This window comes from Triticum urartu, chromosome 1A (genome assembly GCF_056163025.1).
Source record: "Triticum urartu cultivar PI428250 chromosome 1A, HENAU_Tu73, whole genome shotgun sequence".
NCBI lineage: Eukaryota > Viridiplantae > Streptophyta > Magnoliopsida > Poales > Poaceae > Triticum > Triticum urartu.
The window spans coordinates 586,471,816-586,495,337 of NC_141873.1; positions in this window are offsets into that span (position 1 = coordinate 586,471,816).

Genomic DNA, 23,522 nt, shown 5'->3' on the forward strand with positions numbered 1-23,522 from the left:
TAGAATATGTAGGAGCCAATATGAGCATCCAAGTTCCGCTATTGGTTATTGACCGAAGACATGCCTCGGTCATGTCTACATTGTTCTCGAACCCGTAGGGTCCGCACGCTTAACGTTACGATGACAGTTTCATTATGATTTTATATGTTTTGATGTACCAAACGTTGTTCGGAGTCCCGGATGTGATCATGGACATGACGAGGAGTCTCGAAATGGTCAAGACATAAAGATTGATATATTGGATGAGTATATTCAAACACTGGAAGTGTTCCGGGTGATTTCGGAGAAAACCGGAGTGCCGGAGGGTTACAGGAACCCCCCCCGGCAGAAGTAATGGGCCTTATGGGCCTTAGTGGAGAGAGAGAGGGGCGGCCAGGGTGGGCCGCATGCCCCCTCCCCCTCTAGTCCGAATTGGACTAGGAGAGGGGGGGCGGCGCCCCCCTTTCCTTCTCCCTCTCCCCCTTCCTTTCTCCCTCCTAGTAGGAGTAGGAAAGAGGGGAGTCCTACTCCTACTAGGAGGAGGACTCCTCCTCCTGGCGCGCCCTGCAAGGGCCGGCCGGCCTCCCCCCTTGCTCCTTTATATACGGGGGTGAGGGGGCACCCCAAGACACACAAGTTGATCTTCGTGATCGTTCCTTAGCCGTGTGCGGTGCCCCCTTCCACCATATTCCACCTCGGTCATATCGTAGCAGTGCTTAGGCGAAGCCCTGCGACGGTAGAACATCAAGATCGTCACCATGCCGTCGTGCTGACGGAACTCTTCCCCGACACTTTGCTGGATCGGAGTCCGGGGATCGTCATCGAGCTGAACGTGTGCAAGAACTCGGAGGTGCCGTAGTTTCGGTGCTTGATCGGTCGGGCCGTGAAGACGTACGACTACATCAACCGCGTTGTTATAATGGTTCTATTGTCGGTCTAGGAGGGTACGTGGACAACACTCTCCCCTCTCGTTGCTATGCATCACCATGATCTTGCGTGTGTGTAGGAAATTTTTTGAAATTACTACGTTCCCCAACAGTGGCACCCAAGCCAGGTTTTATGCATAGATGTTATATGCACGAGTAGAACACAAGTGAGTTGTGGGCGATATAAGTCATACTGCTTACCAGCATGTCATACTTTGGTTCGGCGGTATTGTTGGATGAAGCGGCCCGGACCGACATTACGCGTACGCTTACGCGAGACTGGTTCTACCAACGTGCTTTGCACACAGGTGGCTGGCGGGTGTCAGTTTCTCCAACTTTAGTTGAACTGAGTGTGGCTATGCCCGGTCCTTGTGAAGGTTAAAACAGCACCAACTTGACAAACTATCGTTGTGGTTTTGATGCGTAGGTAAGAACGGTTCTTGCTAAGCCCGTAGCAGCCACGTAAAACTTGCAACAACAAAGTAGAGGACGTCTAACTTGTTTTTGCAGGGCATGTTGTGATGTGATATGGTCAAGACATGATGCTAAATTTTATTGTATGAGATGATCATGTTTTGTAACCGAGTTATCGGCAACTGGCAGGAGCCATATGGTTGTCGCTTTACTGTATGCAATGCAATCGCCCTGTAATGCTTTACTTTATCACTAAGCGGTAGCGATAGTCGTGGGAGCATAAGATTTGCGAGACGACAACGATGCTACAATGGAGATCAAGGTGTCGCGCCGGTGACGATGGTGATCATGACGGTGCTTCGGAGATGGAGATCACAAGCACAAGATGATGATGGCCATATCATATCACTTATATTGATTGCATGTGATGTTTATCTTTTATGCATCTTATCTTGCTTTGATTGACGGTAGCATTATAAGATGATTCCTCACTAAATTTCAAGATAAAAGTGTTCTCCCTGAGTATGCACCGTTGCCAAAGTTCGTCATTCCCAGACACCACATGATGATCGGGTGTGATAAGCTCTATGTCCATCTACAACGGGTGCAAGCCAGCTTTGCGCACGCAGAATACTCAGGTTGAACTTGACGAGCCTAGCATATGCAGATAAGGCCTCGGAACACTAAGACCGAAAGGTCGAGCGTGAATCATATAGTAGATATGATCAACATAGTGATGTTCACCATTGAAAGCTACTCCATTTCACGTGATGATCGGTTATGGTTTAGTTGATTTGGATCACGTGATCACTTAGAGGATTAGAGGGATGTCTTTCTAAGTGGGAGTTCTTAAGTAATATGATTAAATTGAACTTAAATTTATCATGAACTTAGTACCTGATAGTATTTTGCTTGTCTATGTTGATTGTAGATAGATGGCTCGTGATGTTGTTCCGTTGAATTTTAATGCGTTCCTTGAGAAAACAAAGTTGAAAGATGATGGTAGCAATTACACGGACTGGGTCCGTAACTTGAGGATTATCCTCATTGCTGCACAGAAGAATTACGTCCTGGAAGCACCGCTGGGTGTCAGGCCTGCTGCTGGAGGAACACCAGATGTTATGAACGTCTAGCAGAGCAAAGCTGATGACTACTCTATAGTTCAGTGTGCCATGATTTACGGCTTAGAACTGGGTCTTCAACGACGTTTTGAACGTCATGGAGCATATGAGATGTTCCAGGAGTTGAAGTTAATATTTCAAGCAAATGCCCGGATTGAGAGATATGAAGTCTCCAATAAGTTCTATAGCTGCAAGATGGAGGAGAACAGTTCTGTCAATGAGCATATACTCAAAATGTCTGGGTATAATAATCACTTGATTCAACTGGGAGTTAATCTTCCGGATGATAGCGTCATTGACAGAATTCTCCAATCACTGCCACCAAGCTACAAGAGCTTTGTGATGAACTATAATATGCAAGGATGGAAAAGACTATTCCCGAGCTCTTCGCAATGCTAAAAGCCGCGGAGGTAGAAATCAAGAAGGAGCATCAAGTGTTGATGGTCAACAAGACCACTAGTTTCAAGAAAAAGGGCAAAGGGAAGAAGAAGGGAAATTTCAAGAAGAACAGCAAGCAAGTTGCTTCTCAGGAGAAGAAACCCAAGTCTGGACCTAAGCCTGAAACTGAGTGCTTCTACTGCAAACAGACTGGTCACTGGAAGCGGAACTGCCCCAAGTATTTGGCGGATAAGAAGGATGGCAAGGTGAACAAAGGTATATGTGATATACATGTTATTGATGTGTACCTTACTAGAGCTCGCAGTAGCACCTGGGTATTTGATACTAGTTCTGTTGCTAATATTTGCAACTCGAAACATGGACTACGGATTAAGCGAACACTGGCGAAGGACGAGGTGACGATGCGTGTGGGAAATGGTTCCAAATTCGATGTGATCGCGGTCGGCACGCTACCTCTACATCTACCATCGGGATTAGTATTAGACCTATATAATTGTTATTTGGTGCCAGCGTTGAGCATGAACATTATATCTGGATCTTGTTTGATGCGAGACGGTTATTCATTTAAATCAGAAAATAATGGTTGTTCTATTTATATGAGTAATATCTTTTATGGTCATGCACCCTTGAAGAGTGGTCTATTTTTGATGAATCTCGATAGTAGTGATACACATATTCATAATGTTGAAGCCAAAAGATGCAGAGTTGATAATGATAGTGCAACTTATTTGTGGCACTGCCATTTAGGTCATATCGGTGTAAAGCGCATGAAGAAACTCCATACTGATGGACTTTTGGAACCACTTGATTATGAATCACTTGGTACTTGCGAACCGTGCCTCATGGGCAAGATGACTAAAACGCCGTTCTCCGGTACTTTGGAGAGAGCAACAGATTTGTTGTAAATCAAACATACAGATGTATGTGGTCCGATGAATGTTGAAGCTCGTGGCGGATATCGTTATTTTCTCACCTTCACAGATGATTTAAGTAGATATGGGTATATCTACTTAATGAAACATAAGTCTGAAACATTTGAAAAGTTCAAAGAATTTTAGAGTGAAGTTGAAAATCATTGTAACAAGAAAATAAAGTTTCTACGATCTGATCGTGGAGGAGAATATTTGAGTTACGAGTTTGGTCTACATTTGAAACAATGCGGAATAGTTTCGCAACTCACGCCACCCGGAACACCACGGCGTAATGGTGTGTCCGAACATCGTAATCGCACTTTACTTGATATGGTGCGATCTATGATGTCTCTTACAGATTTACCGCTATCGTTTTGGGGTTATGCTTTAGAGACGGCTGCATTCACGTTAAATAGGGCACGATCGAAATCCGTTGAGACGACGCCTTATGAACTATGGTTTGGCAAGAAACCAAAGTTGTCATTTCTCAAAGTTTGGGCCTGTGATGCTTATGTGAATAAACTTCAACCTGATAAGCTCAAACCCAAATCGGAGAAATGTTTCTTCATAGGATACCCAAAAGAGACAGTTGGGTACACCTTCTATCACATATCCGAAGGCAAAACATTTGTTGCTAAAAATGGATCCTTTCTAGAGAAGGAGTTCCTCTCGAAAGAAGTGAGTGGGAGGAAAGTAGAACTTGATGAGGTAATTGTACCTGCTCCTTTATTGGAAAGTAGTACATCACAGAAACCGGTTTCTGTGACACCTACACCAATTAGTGAGGAAGTTAATGATGATGATTATGAAACTTCAGATCAAGTCGTTACTGAACCTCGTAGATCAACCAGAGTAAGATCCGCACTAGAGTGGTACGATAATCCTGTTTTGGAAGTCTTGCTACTAGATCATGATGAACCTACGAACTAGGAAGAAGCGATGGTGAGCCCAGATTCCGCAAAATGGCTTGAAGCCATGAAATCTGAGATGGGATCCATGTATGAGAACAAAGTGTGGACTTTGGTTGACTTGCCCGATGATCAGCAAGCAATTGAGAATAAATGGATCTTTAAGAAGAAGACTGACACTGACGTAATGTTACTGTCTACAAAGCTCGACTTGTTGCGGAAGGTTTTCGACAAGTTCAAGGGATTGACTACGATGAGACCTTCTCACCCGTAGCGATGCTTAAGTCTGTCCGAATCAGGTTAGCAATTGCCGCATTTTATGATTATGAAATTTGGCAGATGGGTGTCAAAACTGCATTCCTGAATAGATTTCTGGAAGAAGAGTTGTATATGATGCAACCAGAAGGTTTTGTCGATCCAAAGGGAGCTAACAAAGTGTGCAAGCTCCAGCGATCCATTTATGGACTGGTGCAAGCCTCTCGGAGTTGGAATAAACGCTTTGATAGTGTGATCAAAGCATTTGGTTTTGTACAGACTTTTGGAGAAGCCTGTATTTACAAGAAAGTGAGTGGGAGCTCTGTAGGATTTCTGATATTATATGTGGATGACATATTGCTAATTAGAAATGATATAGAATTTTTGGATAGCATAAAGGGATACTTGAATAAGAGTTTTTCAATGAAAGACCTCAGTGAAGCTGCTTACATATTGGGCATTAAGATCTATAGGGATAGATCAAGATGCTTAATTGGACTTTCACAAAGCACATACCTTGACAAAGTTTTGAAGAAGTTCAAAATGGATCAAGCAAAGAAAGGGTTCTTGCCTGTGTTACAAGGTGTGAAGTTGAGTAAGACTCAATGCCCGACCACTGCAGAAGATAGAGAAAAGATGAAAGAAGTTCCCTATGCTTCAGCCATAGGCTCTATCATGTATGCAATGCTGTGTACCAGACCTGATGTGTGCTTTGCTATAAGTCTAGCAGGGAGGTACCAAAGTAATCCAGGAGTGGATCACTGGACAGCGGTCAAGAACATCCTGAAATACCTGAAAAGGACTAAGGATATGTTTCTCGTATATGGAGGTGACAAAGAGCTCATCGTAAATGGTTACATTGATGCAAGCTTTGACACTGATCCGGACGATTCTAAATCGCAAACCAGATACGTGTTTACATTAAACGGTGGAGCTGTCAGTTGGTGCAGTTCTAAACAAAGTGTTGTGGTGGGATCTACATGTGAAGCGGAGTACATAGGTGCTTCGGAAGCAGCAAACGAAGGAGTCTGGATGAAGGAGTTCATATCCGATCTAGGTGTCATACCTAGTGCATCGGGTCCAATGAAAATCTTTTGTGAAAATACTGGTGCAATTGCCTTGGCAAAGGAATCCATATTTCACAAGAGAACCAAGCACATCAAGAGACGCTTCAATTCCATCCGGGATCTAGTCCAGGTGGGAGACATAGAGATTTTCAAGATACATACGGATCTGAATGTAGCAGACCCGTTGACTAAGCCTCTTCCACGAGCAAAACATGATCAGCACCAAGGCTCCATGGGTGTGAAGGAAATATGCCCTAGAGGCAATAATAAAGTTATTATTTATTTCCTTATAATCATGATAAATGTTTATTATTCATGCTAGAATTGTATTAACCGGAAACATTATACATGTGTGAATACATAGACAAACAAAGTGTCACTAGTATGCTTCTACTTGACTAGCTCATTAATCAAAGATGGTTATGTTTCCTGACCATGAACAATGAGTTGTTATTTGATTGACGAGGTCACATCATTAGTTGAATGATCTGATTGACATGACCCATTCCATTAGCTTAGCACCCGATCGTTTAGTATGTTGCTATTGCTTTCTTCATGACTTATACATGTTCCTATGACTATGAGATTATGCAACTCCCGTTTGCCGGAGGAACACTTTGGGTGCTACCAAACGTCACAACGTAACTGGGTGATTATAAAGGAGCATTACAGGTGTCTCCAAAGGTAGATGTTGGGTTGGCGTATTTCGAGATTAGGATTTGTCACTCCGATTGTCGGAGAGGTATCTCTGGGCCCTCTCGGTAATACACATCACATAAGCCTTGCAATCATTACAACTAATATGTTAGTTGTGAGATGATGTATTACGGAATGAGTAAAGAGACTTGCCGGTAACGAGATTGAACTAGGTATTGGATACCGACGATCGAATCTCGGGCAAGTAACATACCGATGACAAAGGGAACAACGTATGTTGTTATGCGGTCTGACCGATAAAGATCTTCGTAGAATATGTAGGAGCCAATATGGGCATCCAGGTCCCGCTATTGGTTATTGACCGGAGACGTGTCTCGGTCATGTCTACATTGTTCTCGAACCTGTAGGGTCCGCACGCTTAAGGTTACGATGACAGTTATATTATGAGTTTATGCATTTTGATGTACCGAAGGTTGTTCGGAGTCTCGGATGTGATCACGGACATGACGAGGAGTCTCGAAATGGTCGAGACGTAAAGATTGATATATTGGAAGCCTATATTTGGATATCGGAAGTGTTCCGGGTGAAATCGGGATTTTAGCAGAGTACCGGGAGGGTTACCGGAACCCCTCGGGAGCTATATGGGCCATAGTGGGCCTTAGTGGAAAAGAGAAGGGGCTGCCCTAGATGGTCTGCGCGCCTCCCCCTTCCCCTAGTCCTATTAGGACTAGGAGAGGTGGCCGGCCCCCTCCTCCTCTTTTCCCCCTCCGCGAATCCTATTCCAACTAGGATTGGGGGGGGGATCCTACTCCCAGAGGGAGTAGGACTCTCCTGACGCGCCAAGCTTGGCCGGCCAGCCTCCCCCCCTCTACTCCTTTATATACTGAGGTAGAGGCACCCCAGAAACACACAAGTTGATCCAGGTGATCTATTCCTTAGCCGTGTGCGGTGCCCCCTGCCACCATATTCCTCGATAATACTGTAGCGGAGTTTAGGCGAAGCCCTGCTGCTGTAGTTCATCAAGATCGTCACCACGCCGTCGTGCTAATGGAACTCTTCCCCGACACTTTGCTGGATCGGAGTCCGGGGATCGTCATCGAGCTGAACGTGTGCTCGAACTCGGAGGTGTCGTAGTTTCGGTGCTTGATCGGTTGGATCGTGAAGACGTACGACTACTTCCTCTACGTCGTGTCAGCGCTTCCGCAGTCGGTCTGCGTTGGGTACGTAGACAACACTCTCCCCTCTCGTTGCTATGCATCACATGATCTTGCGTGTGCGTAGGAAATTTTTTGAAATTACTACGAAACCCTACAGTGGCATCCGAGCCTAGGTTATTTATGTTGATGTTATATGCACGAGTAGAACACAAGTAAGTTGTGGACGATACAAGTCATACAGCCTACCAGCATGTCATACTTTGGTTCGGCGGTATTGTTGGACGAGACGACCCGGACCAACCTTACGGGTACGCTTACGCGAGACCGGTTCCCTCGACGTGCTTTGCACATAGATGGCTTGCGGGCGACTGTCTCTCCAATTTTAGTTGAACCAAGTATGGCTACGCCCGGTCCTTGCGAAGGTTAAAACGGAGTCTATTTGACAAACTATCGTTGTGGTTTTGATGCGTAGGTGAGATTGGTTCTTACTTAAGCCCGTAGCAGCCACGTAAAACTTGCAACAACAAAGTAGAGGACGTCTAACTTGTTTTTGCAGGGCATGTTGTGATGTGATATGGTCAAGGCATGATGCTGAATTTTATTGTATGAGATGATCATGTTTTGTAACCGAGTTATCGGCAACTGGCAGGAGCCATATGGTTGTCGCTTTATTGTATGCAATGCACTCGCGATGTAATGCTTTACTTTATTACTAAACGGTAGTGATAGTCGTGGAAGCATAAGATTGGCGAGACGACAACGATGCTACGATGGAGATCAAGGTGTCGCGCCGGTGACGATGGTGATCATGACGGTGCTTCGGAGATGGAGATCACAAGCACAAGATGATGGCCATATCATATCACTTATATTGATTGCATGTGATGTTTATCTTTTTATGCATCTTATATTGCTTTGATTGATGGTAGCATTATAAGATGATCTCTCACTAAATTATCAAGAAGTGTTCTCCCTAAGTATGCACCATTGCCAAAGTTCGTCGTGCCCAGACACCACGTGATGATCGGGTGTGATAAGCTCTACGTCCATCTACAACGGGTGCAAGCCAGTTTTGCACACGCAGAATACTCAGGTTAAACTTGACGAGCCTAGCATATGCAGATATGGCCTCGGAACACGGAGACCGAAAGGTCGAGCGTGAATCATATAGTAAATATGATCAACATAAACGATGTTCACCATTGAAAACTACTCCATCTCATGTGATGATCGGTTATGGTTTAGTTGATTTGGATCACGTAATCACTTAGAAGATTAGAGGGATGTCTATCTAAGTGGGAGTTCTTTAGTAATATGATTAATTGAACTTAAATTTATCATGAACTTAGTCCATGATAGTATCTTGCTTGTTTATGTTGATTGTAGATAGATGGCTCGTGCTGTTGTTCCGTTGAATTTTAATGCGTTCCTTGAGAAAGCAAAGTTGAAAGATGATGGTAGCAATTACACGGACTGGGTCTGTAACTTGAGGATTATCCTCATTGCTGCTCAGAAGAATTACGTCCTGGAAGCAACGCTGGGTGCCAGGCCTGCTGCTGGAGCAACACCAGATGTTATGAACGTTTGGCAGAGCAAAGCTGATGACTACTCGATAGTTCAGTGTGCCATGCTTTACGGCTTAGAATCGGGACTTCAACGGCGTTTTGAACATCATGGAGCATATGAGATGTTCCAGGAGTTGAAGTTAATATTTCAAGCAAATGCCCGGATTGAGAGATATGACGTCTCCAATAAGTTCTATAGCTGCAAGATGGAGGAGAACAGTTCTGTCAGTGAGCATATACTCAAAATGTCTGGGTATAATAATCACTTGATTCAATTGGGAGTTAATATTCCGGATGATTGCGTCATTGACAGAATTCTCCAATCACTGCCACCAAGCTACAAGAGCTTCGTGATGAACTATAATATGCAAGGGATGAACAAGACTATTCCCGAGCTCTTCGCAATGCTGAAAGCTGCGGAGGTAGAAATCAAGAAGGAGCATCAAGTGTTGATGGTTAACAAAACCACTAGTTTCAAGAAAAAGGGCAAAGGGAAGAAGAAGGGGAACTTCAAGAAGAACGGCAAGCAAGATGCTGCTCAGGAGAAGAAACCCAAGTCTGGACCTAAGCCTGAAACTGAGTGCTTCTACTGCAAGCAGACTGGTCACTGGAAGCGGAACTGCCCCAAGTATTTGGCGGATAAGAAGGATGGCAAAGTGAACAAAGGTATATGTGATATACATGTTATTGATGTGTACCTTACTAGAGCTTGCAGTAGCACCTGGGTATTTGATACTGGTTCTGGTGCTAATATTTGCAACTCGAAACAGGGACTACGGAATAAGCGGGCACTGGCAAAGGATGAGGTGACGATGCGCGTGGGAAACGGTTCCAAAGTCGATGTGATTGCGGTCGGCACGCTACCTCTACATCTACCTTCGGGATTAATATTAGACCTAAATAATTGTTATTTGGTGCCAGCGTTGAGCATGAACATTATATCTGGATCTTGTTTAATGCGAGACGGTTATTCATTTAAATCAGAGAATAATGGTTGTTCTATTTATATGAGTAATATCTTTTATGGTCATGCACCCTTGAAGAGTGGTCTATTTTTATTGAATCTCGATAGTAGTAATACACATATTCATAATGTTGAAGCCAAAAGATGCAGAGTTGATAATGAAAGTGCAACTTATTTGTGGCACTGTCGTTTAGGTCATATCGGTGTAAAGCGCATGAAGAAACTCCATACTGATGGACTTTTGGAACCACTTGATTATGAATCACTTGGTACTTGCGAACCGTGCCTCATGGGCAAGATGACTAAAACACTGTTCTCCGGTACTACGGAGAGAGCAACAGATTTGTTGGAAATCATACATACCGATGTATGTGGTCCGATGAATATTGAGGCTCGTGGCGGATATCGTTATTTTCTCACCTTCACAGATGATTTAAGCAGATATGGATATATCTACTTGATGAAACATAAGTCTGAAACATTTGAAAAGTTCAAAGAATTTCAGAGTGAAGTTGAAAATCATCGTAACAAGAAAATAAAGTTTCTACGATCTAATCGTGGAGGAGAATATTTGAGTTACGAGTTTGGTGTACATTTGAAAACTATGGAATAGTTTCGCAACTCACGCCACCCGGAACACCACAGCGTAAGGGTGTGTCCGAACGTCGTAATCGTACTTTACTAGATATGGTGCGATCTATGATGTCTCCTACTGATTTACCTCTATCGTTTTGGGGTTATGCTCTAGAGACGGCTGCATTCACGTTAAATAGGGCACGATCAAAATCCGTTGAGATGACGCCTTATGAACTGTGGTTTGGCAATAAACCAAAGTTGTCGTTTCTTAAAGTTTGGGGCTGCGATGCTTATGTGAAAAAGCTTCAACCTGATAAGCTCGAACCCAAATCGGAGAAATGTGTCTTCATAGGATACCCAAAGGAAACTGTTGGGTACACCTTCTATCACAGATCCAAAGGCAAGACATTCGTTGCCAAGAATGGATCCTTTCTAGAGAAAGAGTTTCTCTCGAAAGAAGTGAGTGGGAGGAAAGTGGAACTTGATGAGGTAACTGTACCTGATCCCTTACTGGAAAGTAGTTCATCACAGAAAACTGTTTCAGTGACACCTACACCAGTTAGTGAGGAAGCCAATGATAATGATCATGAAACTTCAGATCAAGATACTACTGAACCTCATAGATCAACCAGAGTAAGATCCGCACCAGAGTGGTACGGTAATCCTGTTCTGGAAGTCATGCTACTAGATCATGATGAACCTACGAACTATGAAGAAGCGATGGTGAGCCCAGATTCCGCAAAGTGGCTTGAAGCCATGAAATCTGAGATGGGATCCATGTATGAGAACAAAGTATGGACTATGGTTGACTTGCCCGATGATCGCAAGCAATTGAGAATAAATGGATCTTTAAGAAGAAGACTGACGCTGACAGTAATGTTACTGTCTACAAAGCTCGACTTGTCGCAAAAGGTTTTCGGCAAGTTCAAGGGATTGACTACGATGAGACCTTCTCACCCGTAGCGATGCTTAAGTCCGTCCGAATCATGTTAGCAATTGCCGCATTTTATAATTATGAAATTTGGCAGATGGATGTCAAAACTGCATTCCTGAATGGATTTCTGGAAGAAGAGTTGTATATGATGCAACCGGAAGGTTTTGTCGATCCAAAGGGAGCTAACAAAGTATGCAAGCTCCAGCGATCCATTTATGGACTGGTGCAAGCCTCTCGGAGTTGGAATAAACGTTTTGATAGTGTGATCAAAGCATTTGGTTTTATACAGACTTTCGGAGAAGCCTGTATTTACAAGAAAGTGAGTGGGAGCTCTGTAGCATTTCTGATATTATATGTGGATGACATATTGCTGATTGGAAATGATATAGAATTTCTGGATAGCATAAAGGGATACTTGAATAAAAGTTTTTCAATGAAAGACCTCGGTGAAGCTGCTTACATATTAGGCATTAAGATCTATAGAGATAGATCAAGACGCTTAATTGGACTTTCACAAAGCACATACCTTGACAAAATTTTGAAGAAGTTCAAAATGGATCAAGCAAAGAAAGGGTTCTTGCCTGTGTTACAAGGTATGAATTTGAGTAAGACTCACTGCCCGACCACTGCAGAAGGTAGAGAGAATATGAAAGATGTTCCCTATGCATCAGCCATAGGATCTATCATGTATGCAATGCTGTGTACCAGACCTGATGTGTGCCTTGCTATCAGTTTAGCAGGGAGGTACCAAAGTAATCCAGGAATGGATCACTGGACAGCGGTCAAGAACATCCTGAAATACCTGAAAAGGACTAAGGATATGTTTCTCGTATATGGAGGTGACAAAGAGCTCACCGTAAAAGGTTACGTTGATGCAAGCTTTCACACTGATCCGGACAATTCTAAATCGCAAACCGGATATGTGTTTACATTAAACGGTGGAGCTGTCAGTTGGTGTAGTTCTAAACAAAGCGTCGTAGCGGGATCTACATGTGAAGCGGAGTACATAGCTGCTTCGGAAGCAGCGAACGAAGGAGTCTGGATGAAGGAGTTCATATCCGATCTAGGTGTCATACCTAATGCATCGGGTCCAATGAAAATCTTTTGTGACAATACTGGTGCAATTGCCTTGGCAAAGGAATCCAGATTTCACAAAAGGACCAAACACATCAAGAGACGCTTCAACTCCATCCGGGATCTAGTCCAGGTGGGAGACATAGAGATTTGCAAGATACATACGGATCTGAATGTTGCAGACCCGTTGACTAAGCCTCTTCCACGAGCAAAACATGATCAGCACCAAGGCTCCATGGGTGTTAGAATCATTACAGTGTAATCTAGATTATTGACTCTAGTGCAAGTGGGAGACTGAAGGAAATATGCCCTAGAGGCAATAATAAAGTTATTATTTATTTCCTTATAATCATGATAAATGTTTATTATTCATGCTAGAATTGTATTAACCGGAAACATAATACATGTGTGAATACATAGACAAACAAAGTGTCACTAGTATGCTTCTACTTGACTAGCTCGTTAATCAAAGATGGTTATGTTTCCTGACCATGAACAATGAGTTGTTATTTGATTAACGAGGTCACATCATTAGTTGAATGATCTGATTGACATGACCCATTCCATTAGCTTAGCACCCGATCGTTTAGTATGTTGCTATTGCTTTCTTCATGACTTATACATGTTCCTATGACTATGAGATTATGCAACTCCCGTTTGCCGGAGGAACACTTTGGGTGCTACCAAACGTCACAACGTAACTGGGTGATTATAAAGGAGCATTACAGGTGTCTCCAAAGGTAGATGTTGGGTTGGCGTATTTCGAGATTAGGATTTGTCACTCCGATTGTCGGAGAGGTATCTCTGGGCCCTCTCGGTAATACACATCACATAAGCCTTGCAAGCATTACAACTAATATGTTAGTTGTGAGATGATGTATTACGGAACGAGTAAAGAGACTTGCCGGTAACGAGATTGAACTAGGTATTGGATACCGACGATCGAATCTCGGGCAAGTAACATACCGATGACAAAGGGAACAACGTATGTTGTTATGCGGTCTGACCGATAAAGATCTTCGTAGAATATGTAGGAGCCAATATGGGCATCCAGGTCCCGCTATTGGTTATTGACCGGAGACGTGTCTCGGTCATGTCTACATTGTTCTCGAACCTGTAGGGTCCGCACGCTTAAGGTTACGATGACAGTTATATTATGAGTTTATGCATTTTGATGTACCGAAGGTTGTTCGGAGTCTCGGATGTGATCACGGACATGACGAGGAGTCTCGAAATGGTCGAGATGTAAATATTGATATATTGGAAGCCTATATTTGGATATCGGAAGTGTTCCGGGTGAAATCGGGATTTTACCGGAGTACCGGGAGGGTTACCGGAACCCCCCGGGAGCTATATGGGCCATAGTGGGCCTTAGTGGAAAAGAGAAGGGGCTGCCCTAGATGGTCTGCGCGCCTCCCCCTTCCCCTAGTCCTATTAGGACTAGGAGAGGTGGCCGGCCCCCTCCTCCTCTTTTCCCCCTCCGCGAATCCTATTCCAACTAGGATTGGGGGGGGGGGGGATCCTACTCCCAGAGGGAGTAGGACTCTCCTGACGCGCCAAGCTTGGCCGGCCAGCCTCCCCCCCTCTACTCCTTTATATACTGAGGTAGAGGCACCCCAGAAACACACAAGTTGATCCAGGTGATCTATTCCTTAGCCGTGTGCGGTGCCCCCTGCCACCATATTCCTCGATAATACTGTAGCGGAGTTTAGGCGAAGCCCTGCTGCTGTAGTTCATCAAGATCGTCACCACGCCGTCGTGCTAATGGAACTCTTCCCCGACACTTTGCTGGATCGGAGTCCGGGGATCGTCATCGAGCTGAACGTGTGCTCGAACTCGGAGGTGCCGTAGTTTCGGTGCTTGATCGGTTGGATCGTGAAGACGTACGACTACTTCCTCTACGTCGTGTCAGCGCTTCCGCAGTCGGTCTGTGTTGGGTACGTAGACAACACTCTCCCCTCTCGTTGCTATGCATCACATGATCTTGCGTGTGCGTAGGAAAATTTTTGAAATTACTACGAAACCCTACAGGGTGTTAGAATCATTAATGTGTAATCTAGATTATTGACTCTAGTGCAAGTCGGAGACTGAAGGAAATATGCCCTAGAGGCAATAATAAAGTTATTATTTATTTCCTTATATCATGATAAATTTTTATTATTCATGCTAGAATTGTATTAACCGAAAACATAATACTTGTGTGAATATATAGACAAACAGAGTGTCACTAGTATGCCTCTACTTGACTAGCTCGTTAATCGAAGATGGTTAAGTTTCCTAACCATAGACATGAGTTGTCATTTGATTAACGGGATCACATCATTAGGAGAATGATGTGATTGACATGACCCATTCCATTAGCTTAGCACCCGATCGTTTAGTATGTTGCTATTGCTTTCTTCATGACTTATACATGTTCCTATGACTATGAGATTATGCAACTCCCGTTTACCGGAGGAACACTTTGTGTGCTACCAAACGTCACAACGTAACTGGGTGATTATAAAGGTGCTCTACAAGTGTCTCCAAAGGTACATGTTGGGTTGGCGTATTTCGAGATTAGGATTTGTCACTCCGATTGTCGGAGAGGTATCTCTGGGCCCTCTCGGTAATGCACATCACTTAAGCCTTGCAAGCATTGCAACTAATAAGTTAGTTGCGGGATGATGTATTACGGAATGAGTAAAGAGACTTGCCGGAAACGAGATTGAACTAGGTATTGAGATACCGACGATCGAATCTCGGGCAAGTAAACATACCGATGACAAAGGGAACAACGTATGTTGTTATGCGGTCTGACCGATAAAGATCTTCGTAGAATATGTAGGACCCAATATGAGCATCCAGGTTCCGCTATTGGTTATTGACCAGCGACATGTCTCGGTCATGTCTACATTTTTCTCGAACCCGTAGGGTCTGCATGCTTAACGTTTCGATGACAGTTTCATTATGAGTTTATATGGTTCGATGTACAAAAGGTTGTTCAGAGTCCCTTATGTGATCACGGACATAACGAGATGTCTCGAAATGGTCGAGACATAAAGATTGATATATTGGATGACTATATTCAGACACCGGAAGTGTTCCGGGTGATTTCGGAGAAAACCGGAGTGCCGGAGGGTTACCGGAACCCCCCCCCCCGGAGAAGTAATGGGCCTTATGGGCCTTAGTGGAGAGAGAGGGGCGACCAGGGTGGGCCGCGCGCCCCTCCCCCTCTGGTCCCAATTGGACTAGGAGAGGGGGGGCGGCGCCCCCCTTTCCTCTCCCTCTCCCCCTTCCTTTCCCCCTCCTAGTAGGAGTAGGAAAGAAGGGAGTCCTACTCCTACTAGGAGGAGGACTCCTCCTCCTGGCGCGCCCTGCAAGGGCCGGCCGGCCTCCCCCCTTGCTCCTTTATATACGAGGGCGAGGGGGCACCCCAAGACACACAAGTTGATCTTCGTGATCGTTCCTTTGCCGTGTGTGGTGCCCCCTTCCACCATATTCCACCTCAGTCATATCGTAGCAGTGCTTAGGCGAAGCCTGCGACGGTAGAACATCAAGATTGTCACCATGCCGTCGTGCTGACGGAACTCTTCCCCGACACTTTGCTGGATCGGAGTCCGGGGGTCGTCATCGAGCTGAACGTGTGGAAGAACTCGGAGGTGCCGTAGTTTCGGTGCTTGATCGGTCGGGTCGTGAAGACGTACGACTACATCAACCGCGTTGTTATAAAGCTTCCGCTGTCGGTCTACGAGGGTACGTGGACAACACTCTCCCCCCTCGTTGCTATGCATCACCATGATCTTGCGTGTGCGTAGGAAATTTTTTGAAATTACTACGTTCCCCAACACCTGCTTGGGGCAGCAACTGGCTCCTTTGGGCCAAGCGAGGTTGGTGAAGCACCGAGCGGCCTCGCCCGTATCCGGAGGGCTCGGCAGGCCACCCAGCCAGGTAATATGCCAGAGAACGGCTCCTCGGAAGCCATCGGAAGAGTGGAGAAAATGGTGAAGGAGGAGATGGGGGAGCGGCGGAGAGGTGCGATTCTTGTCCGCTGTCTGTCTGGCCTCGTGTAAATAGAGGGCGGACGGTAGGAGCTTGGCCGCCGTCTGGCCTCGCTTAAACGGAGGGCGGACGGGAGGAGCTCGGCCGGTGTTGCGTTTAATTCCGGCCCTCTCATGAACGGACGTATGGCCGGAGTAGGTTTCTCGGTTTGCATGCGGGTTTAACAAAGGGGTTTGATGGAGGTGAGGAGGCGTGTTTAGCCGGGCGTGCAGCGGGCGGCGCAGTACTATTCGATTTGATAGCGGGCGGCGCAGTTCCCGATACGGCTTTAATGCAGATGAGGGAGGGAGTAGCGGTTCCCGAAATGTTGAACGGCCAATGCATCCTCCTTCAATTAATGCATGGGGAAGTAATGGGAGGAGGACTGGGAAAAGAGGCTGCACGATGTGAATGCAACGCAGTTTGCCCTCATATAAAGGTGCCCCTCCAATGCATCTACCACATCGTACGCACCTAAGCATTTTCCTAAGCACCTACACTAAGTGCAAAAGAGCTCACTCCAGACCCATGGCGGCGATGCACGTGAAGCGGCTGTGCCAGATGTGTTGGGGAACGTAGAAATAATTCAAAATTTTCCTACGTGTCACCAAGATCAATCTATGGAGTCATCTAGCAACGAGGGAGGAGTGGATCTACATACCCTTGTAGATCGCGCGCGGAAGCGTTCAAGAGAACGGGGTTGATGGAGTCGTACTCGTCGTGATTCAAATCACCGATGATCCTAGCGCCGAACGGACGGCACCTCTGTGTTCAACACACGTACGGAGCAGCGACGTATCCTCCTTCTTGATCCAGCAAGGGGGGAGGAGAGGTTAATGGAGATCCAGCAGCACAACGGCGTGGTGGTGGAAGTAGCGGGATTCCAACAGGGCTTCGCTAAGCGCTGCGGGAGGAGGGAGATGTGTCACGGGAGGGAGAGGGAGGCGCCAGGCCTTAAATTTGTTTGCCCTCCCTTCCCCCCACTATATATAGGGCCAAGGGAGAGGGGGGCGCAGCCTTGGCCCTTCCTCCAAGGAAGGGTGCGGCTAGGGAGGAGTCCCTCCTCCCCAAGGCACCTCGGAGGTGCCTTCCCCCTTTAGGACTCTTCATTTTCCCTCTTCTCTTAGCGCATGGGCCTCTTGGGGCTGGTGCCCTTGGCCCATATAGGCCAAGGCGCACCCCCTACAGCCCATGTGCCCCCCCGGGGCAGGTGGCCCCACCAGGTGGACCCCCGGGACCCTTCCGGTGGTCCCGGTACAATACCGGTGACCCCGAAACTTGTCCCGATGGCCGAAATAGCACTTCCTATATATAATTCTTTACCTCCAGACCATTCCGGAACTCCTCGTGACGTCCAGGATCTCATCCGGGACTCCGAACAACATTCGGGTTACCGCATACTAATATCTCTATAACCCTAGCGTCACCGAACCTTAAGTGTGTGGACCCTACGGGTTCGGGAGACACATAGACATGACCGAGACGTTCTCCGGTCAATAACCAACAGCGGGATCTGGATACCCATGTTAGCTCCCACATGTTACACGATGATCTCATCGGATGAACCACGATGTCGAGGATTCGATCAATCCCGTATACAATTCCCTTTGTCTATCGGTACGATACTTGCCCGAGATTTGATCGTCGGTATCCCGATACCTTGTTCAATCTCGTTACCGGCAAGTCTCTTTACTCGTTCCGTAACACATCATCCCGTGATCAACTCCTTGATCACATTGTGCACATTATGATGATGTCCTACCGAGTGGGCCCAGAGATACCTCTCCGTCACACGGAGTGACAAATCCCAGTCTCGATTCGTGCCAACCCAACAGACACTTTCGGAGATACCCGTAGTGCACTTTTATAGTCACCCAGTTACGTTGTGACGTTTGGCACACCCAAAGCGCTCCTACGGTATCCGGGAGTTTCACAATCTCATGGTCTAAGGAAATGATACTTGACATTAGAAAATCTTTAGCATACGAACTACACGATCTAGTGCTATGCTTAGGGTTGGGTCTTGTCCATCACATCATTCTCCTAATGATGTGATCCCGTTATCAATGACATCCAATGTCCATGGTCAGGAAACCGTAACCATCTATTGATCAACGAGCTAGTCAACTAGAGGCTTACTAGGGACATGATGTTGTCTATGTATCCACACATGTATCTGAGTTTCCTATCATTACAATTCTAGCTTGGATAATAAACGATTATCATGAACAAGGAAATATAATAATAATCAATTTATTATTGCCTCTAGGGCATATTTCCAACAGTCTCCCACTTGCACTAGAGTCAATAATCTAGTTCACATCGCCATGTGATTAACACTCACAGGTCACATCGCCATGTAACCAACATCCAAAGAGTTTACTAGAGTCAATAATCTAGTTCACATCACTATGTGACTAGCACTCAATGAGTTCTGGGTCTGATCATGTTGCTTGTGAGAGAGGTTTTAGTCAACGGGTCTGAACCTTTTCAGATCCGTGTGTGCTTTACAAATCTCTATGTCATCTCCTAGATGTAGCTACCACGTTATATTTGGAGCTATTCCAAATAACTGTTCTACTTGGAGCTATTCTAAATTGTTGCTCCATTATACGTATCTGGTATCTCTACTCAGAGCTATCCGGATAGGTGTTAAGCTTGCATCGACGTAACCCTTTACGACGAACTCTTTTACCACCTCCATAATCGAGAAAATTCCTTAGTCCACTAGTTACTAAGGATAACTTTGACCGCTGTCCTGTGATCCATTCTTGGATCACTCTTGTACCCTTGACTGACTCATGGCAAGACACACTTCAGGTGCGGTACACAGCATAGCATACTGTAGAGCCTACGTTTTAAGCATAGGGGACGACCTTCGTCCTTTCTCTCTATTCTGCCGTGGTCGAGCTTTAAGTCTTAACTTCATACCTTACAACTCAGGCAAGAACTCCTTCTTTGACTGATCCATCTTGAACACCTTCAAGATCATGTCAAGGTATGTGCTCATTTGAAAGTACTATTAAGCATTTTGATCTATCCTTATAGATCTTGATGCTCAATGTTCAAGTAGCTTAATCCAGGCTTTCCATTGAAAAACACTTTCCAAATAACCCTATATGCTTTCCAGAAATTCTATATCATTTCTGGTCAACAATATGTCAACAACATATACTCATCAGAAATTCTATAGTGCTCCCACTCACTTCTTTGGAAATACAAGTTTCTCATAAACTTTGTATAAACCCAAAATCTTTGATCATCTCATCAAAGCATACATTCCAACTCCGAGATGCTTACTCCAGTCCTCAGAAGGATTGCTGGAGCTTTGCATACTTATTAGCATCTTTCAGGATTGACAAAACCTTCCGGTTGTATCACATACAACCTTTCCTCAAGAAAATCACCGAGGAAACAATGTTTTTACATTCTATCTGCAAGATTTCATAAATAATGCAGTGACTTCTAATATAATTCCAACAGACTCTTAGCAACGCTACGAGTGAGAAAGTCTCATCGTAGTCAACTTCTTGAACTTGTTAGAAAACATCTTAACGACAAGTCGAGCTTTCTCAATGGTGATACTTACCATCATTGTCCATCTTCCTTTAAAATCCATATGTACCTAACAGCCTTACGACCATCAAGTAGTTCTTCCAAAGTCTACACTTTGTTTTCATACATGGATCCTCTCTCGGATTTTTTATGGCCTCGAGCCATCTATCGGAATCCGGGCCCACCATCGCTTCTCCATAGCTCGTAGGTTCATTGTTGTCTAGCAACATGACTTCCAAGACAGGATTACGTACCACTCAGAAGTAGTACGCATCCTTGTCATCCTACGAGGTTTGGGAGTGACTTGATCCGAAGTCTCATGATCAATATCATAAGCTTCCACTTCAATTGGTGTAGGTGCCACAGGAACAACTCTTTGTGCCCTGCTATACACTAGTTGAAGTAACGGTTCAATAACCTCATCAAGTCTCCACCATCCTCCCACTCAATTCTTTCGAGAGAAACTTTTCCTCGAGAAAGGACCCAATTCTAGAAACAATCCCTTATTGCTTTCGGATCTGAGACAGGAGGTATACCCAACTGTTTTGGGTGTCCTATGAAGATGCATTTATCCGCTTTGGGTTCGAGCTTATCAGCCTGAAACTTTTCACATAAGCGTCGCAGCCCCAAACTTTTAAGAAATGACAGCTTAGGTTTCTTTAAACCATAGTTCATACGGTGTCATCTCATCGGAATTACGTGGTGCCCTATTTAAAGTGAATGTGGTTGTCTCTAATGCCTAACCCATAAACTATCGTGGTAATTTGATAAGAGACATCATGGTATGCATCAAATCCAATGGGGTGCAGTTATGATGTTCGGACACACCATCACACTATGGTGTTCCAGGCTGTATTAGTTGTGAAACAATTTCCACAATGTCTTAATTCTGTGCCAAACTCGTAATTCAGATATTCATCTCTATGATCATATCATAGATATTTTATCCTCTTGTCACGACGATCTTTCAACTTCACCCTGAAATTACTTGAACCTTTCAATAATTCAGACTCATGATTTATCAAGTAAATGTACTCAACATCTACTCAAATCATCTGTGAAGTAAGAACATAACGATATCCACTACACGCCTCAGCACTCATTGGACTACACACATCAAAATGTATTTCTTCCAACAAGTTGCTTTCTTGTTCCATTTTACTGAAAACGAGGCTTTCAGTCATCTTGCCCATGTGGTATATTTTGCATGTCTCAAGTGATTCAAAAATCAAGTGAGTCCAAACGGTCCATTTGCATGGAGTTTCTTCATGCATATACACCAATAGACATGGTTCGCATGTCTCAAACTTTTCAAAAACGAGTGAGCCCAAAGATCCATCAACATGGAGCTTCTTCATGCGTTTTATACCGATATGACTTATGTGGCAGTGCCACAAGTAGGTGGTACTATCATTACTATCTTATATCTTTTGGCATGAACATGTGTATCACTACGATCGAGATTCAATAAACCATTCATTTTAGGTGCAAGACCATTGAAGGTATTATTCAAATAAACAGAGTAACCATTATTCTCCTTAAATGAATAACCGTATTGCGATAGACATAATCCAATCACGTCTATGCTCAACGCAAACACCAAATAACAATTATTTAGGTTTAACACCAATCTCGATGGTAGAGGGAGCGTGCGATGCTTGATCATATCAATATTGGAAACACTTCCAACACATATCGTCAGCTCACCTTTAGCTAGTCTCTGTTTATTCCGTAGCTTTTATTTCGAGTTACTAACACTTAGCAACCGAACCGGTATCTAATACCCTGGTGCTACTAGGAGTACTAGTAAAGTACACATCAACACAATGTATATCCAATATACTTCTATCGACCTTGCCAGCCTTCTCATCTACCAAGTATCTAGGGTAATTCTGCTCCAGTGGCTGTTCCCCTTATTACAGAAGCACTTAGTCTCGGGTTTGGGTTCAACCTTGGGTTTCTTCACTAGAGCAGCAGCTGAATTGTCGTTTCATGAAGTATCCCTTCTTGCCCTTGCCCTTCTTGAAACTAGTGGTTTCACCAACCATCAACAATTGATGCTCCTTCTTGATTTCTACTTTCGTGGTGTCAAACATCGCAAATATCTCAAGGATCATCATATATGTCCTTGATATGTTATAGTTCATCACAAAGCTCTAGCAGCTTGGTGGTAATGACTTCGGAGAAACATCATTATCTTATCTGGAAGATCAACTCCCACTCGATTCAAATGATTGTTGTACTCAGACAATCTGAGCACAAGCTCAACAATTGAGCTTTTCTCCCTTAGTTTGCAGGCTAGGAAAATCGTCGGAGGTCTTATACCTCTTGACGTGGGCACGAGCCTGAAATTCCAATTTCAGCCCTCGAAACATCTCATATGTTTTGTGACGTTTCAAAACGTCTTCGGTGCCTCAACTCTAAACCGTTTAACTGAACTATCACGTAGTTATCAAGATGTGTATGTCAGATGTTCGCAACATCCACAGACGACGTTCGAGGTTCAGCACACTGAGCGGTGCATTAAGGACATAAGCCTTCTATGAAGCAATGAGGACAATCCTCGGTTTACGGACCTGGTCCGCATAATTGCTACTATCAACTTTCAACTAAATTTTCTCTAGGAACATAACTAAACAGTAGAACTGAAGCGCGAGCTATGACATAATTTGCGAAGACCTTTTGACTATGTTCAGGATAATTAAGTTCATCTTATGAACTCCCACTCTGATAGACATCCCTCTAGTCATCTAAGTGATTACATGATCCGAGTCAACTAGGCCGTGTCCGATCATCACGTGAGACGGACTAGTCATCATCGGTGAACATCTTCATGTTGATCGTATCTACCATACGACTCATGCTCGACCTTTCGGTCTCTTGTGTTCCGAGGCCATGTCTGTACATGCTAGGCTCGTCAAGTCAACCTAAGTGTTTTGCGTGTGTAAATCTCGCTTACACCCGTTGTATGTGAACGTCTGAATCAAACACCCGATCATCATGTGGTGCTTTGAAACAACAAACTGTCGCAACGGTGCAT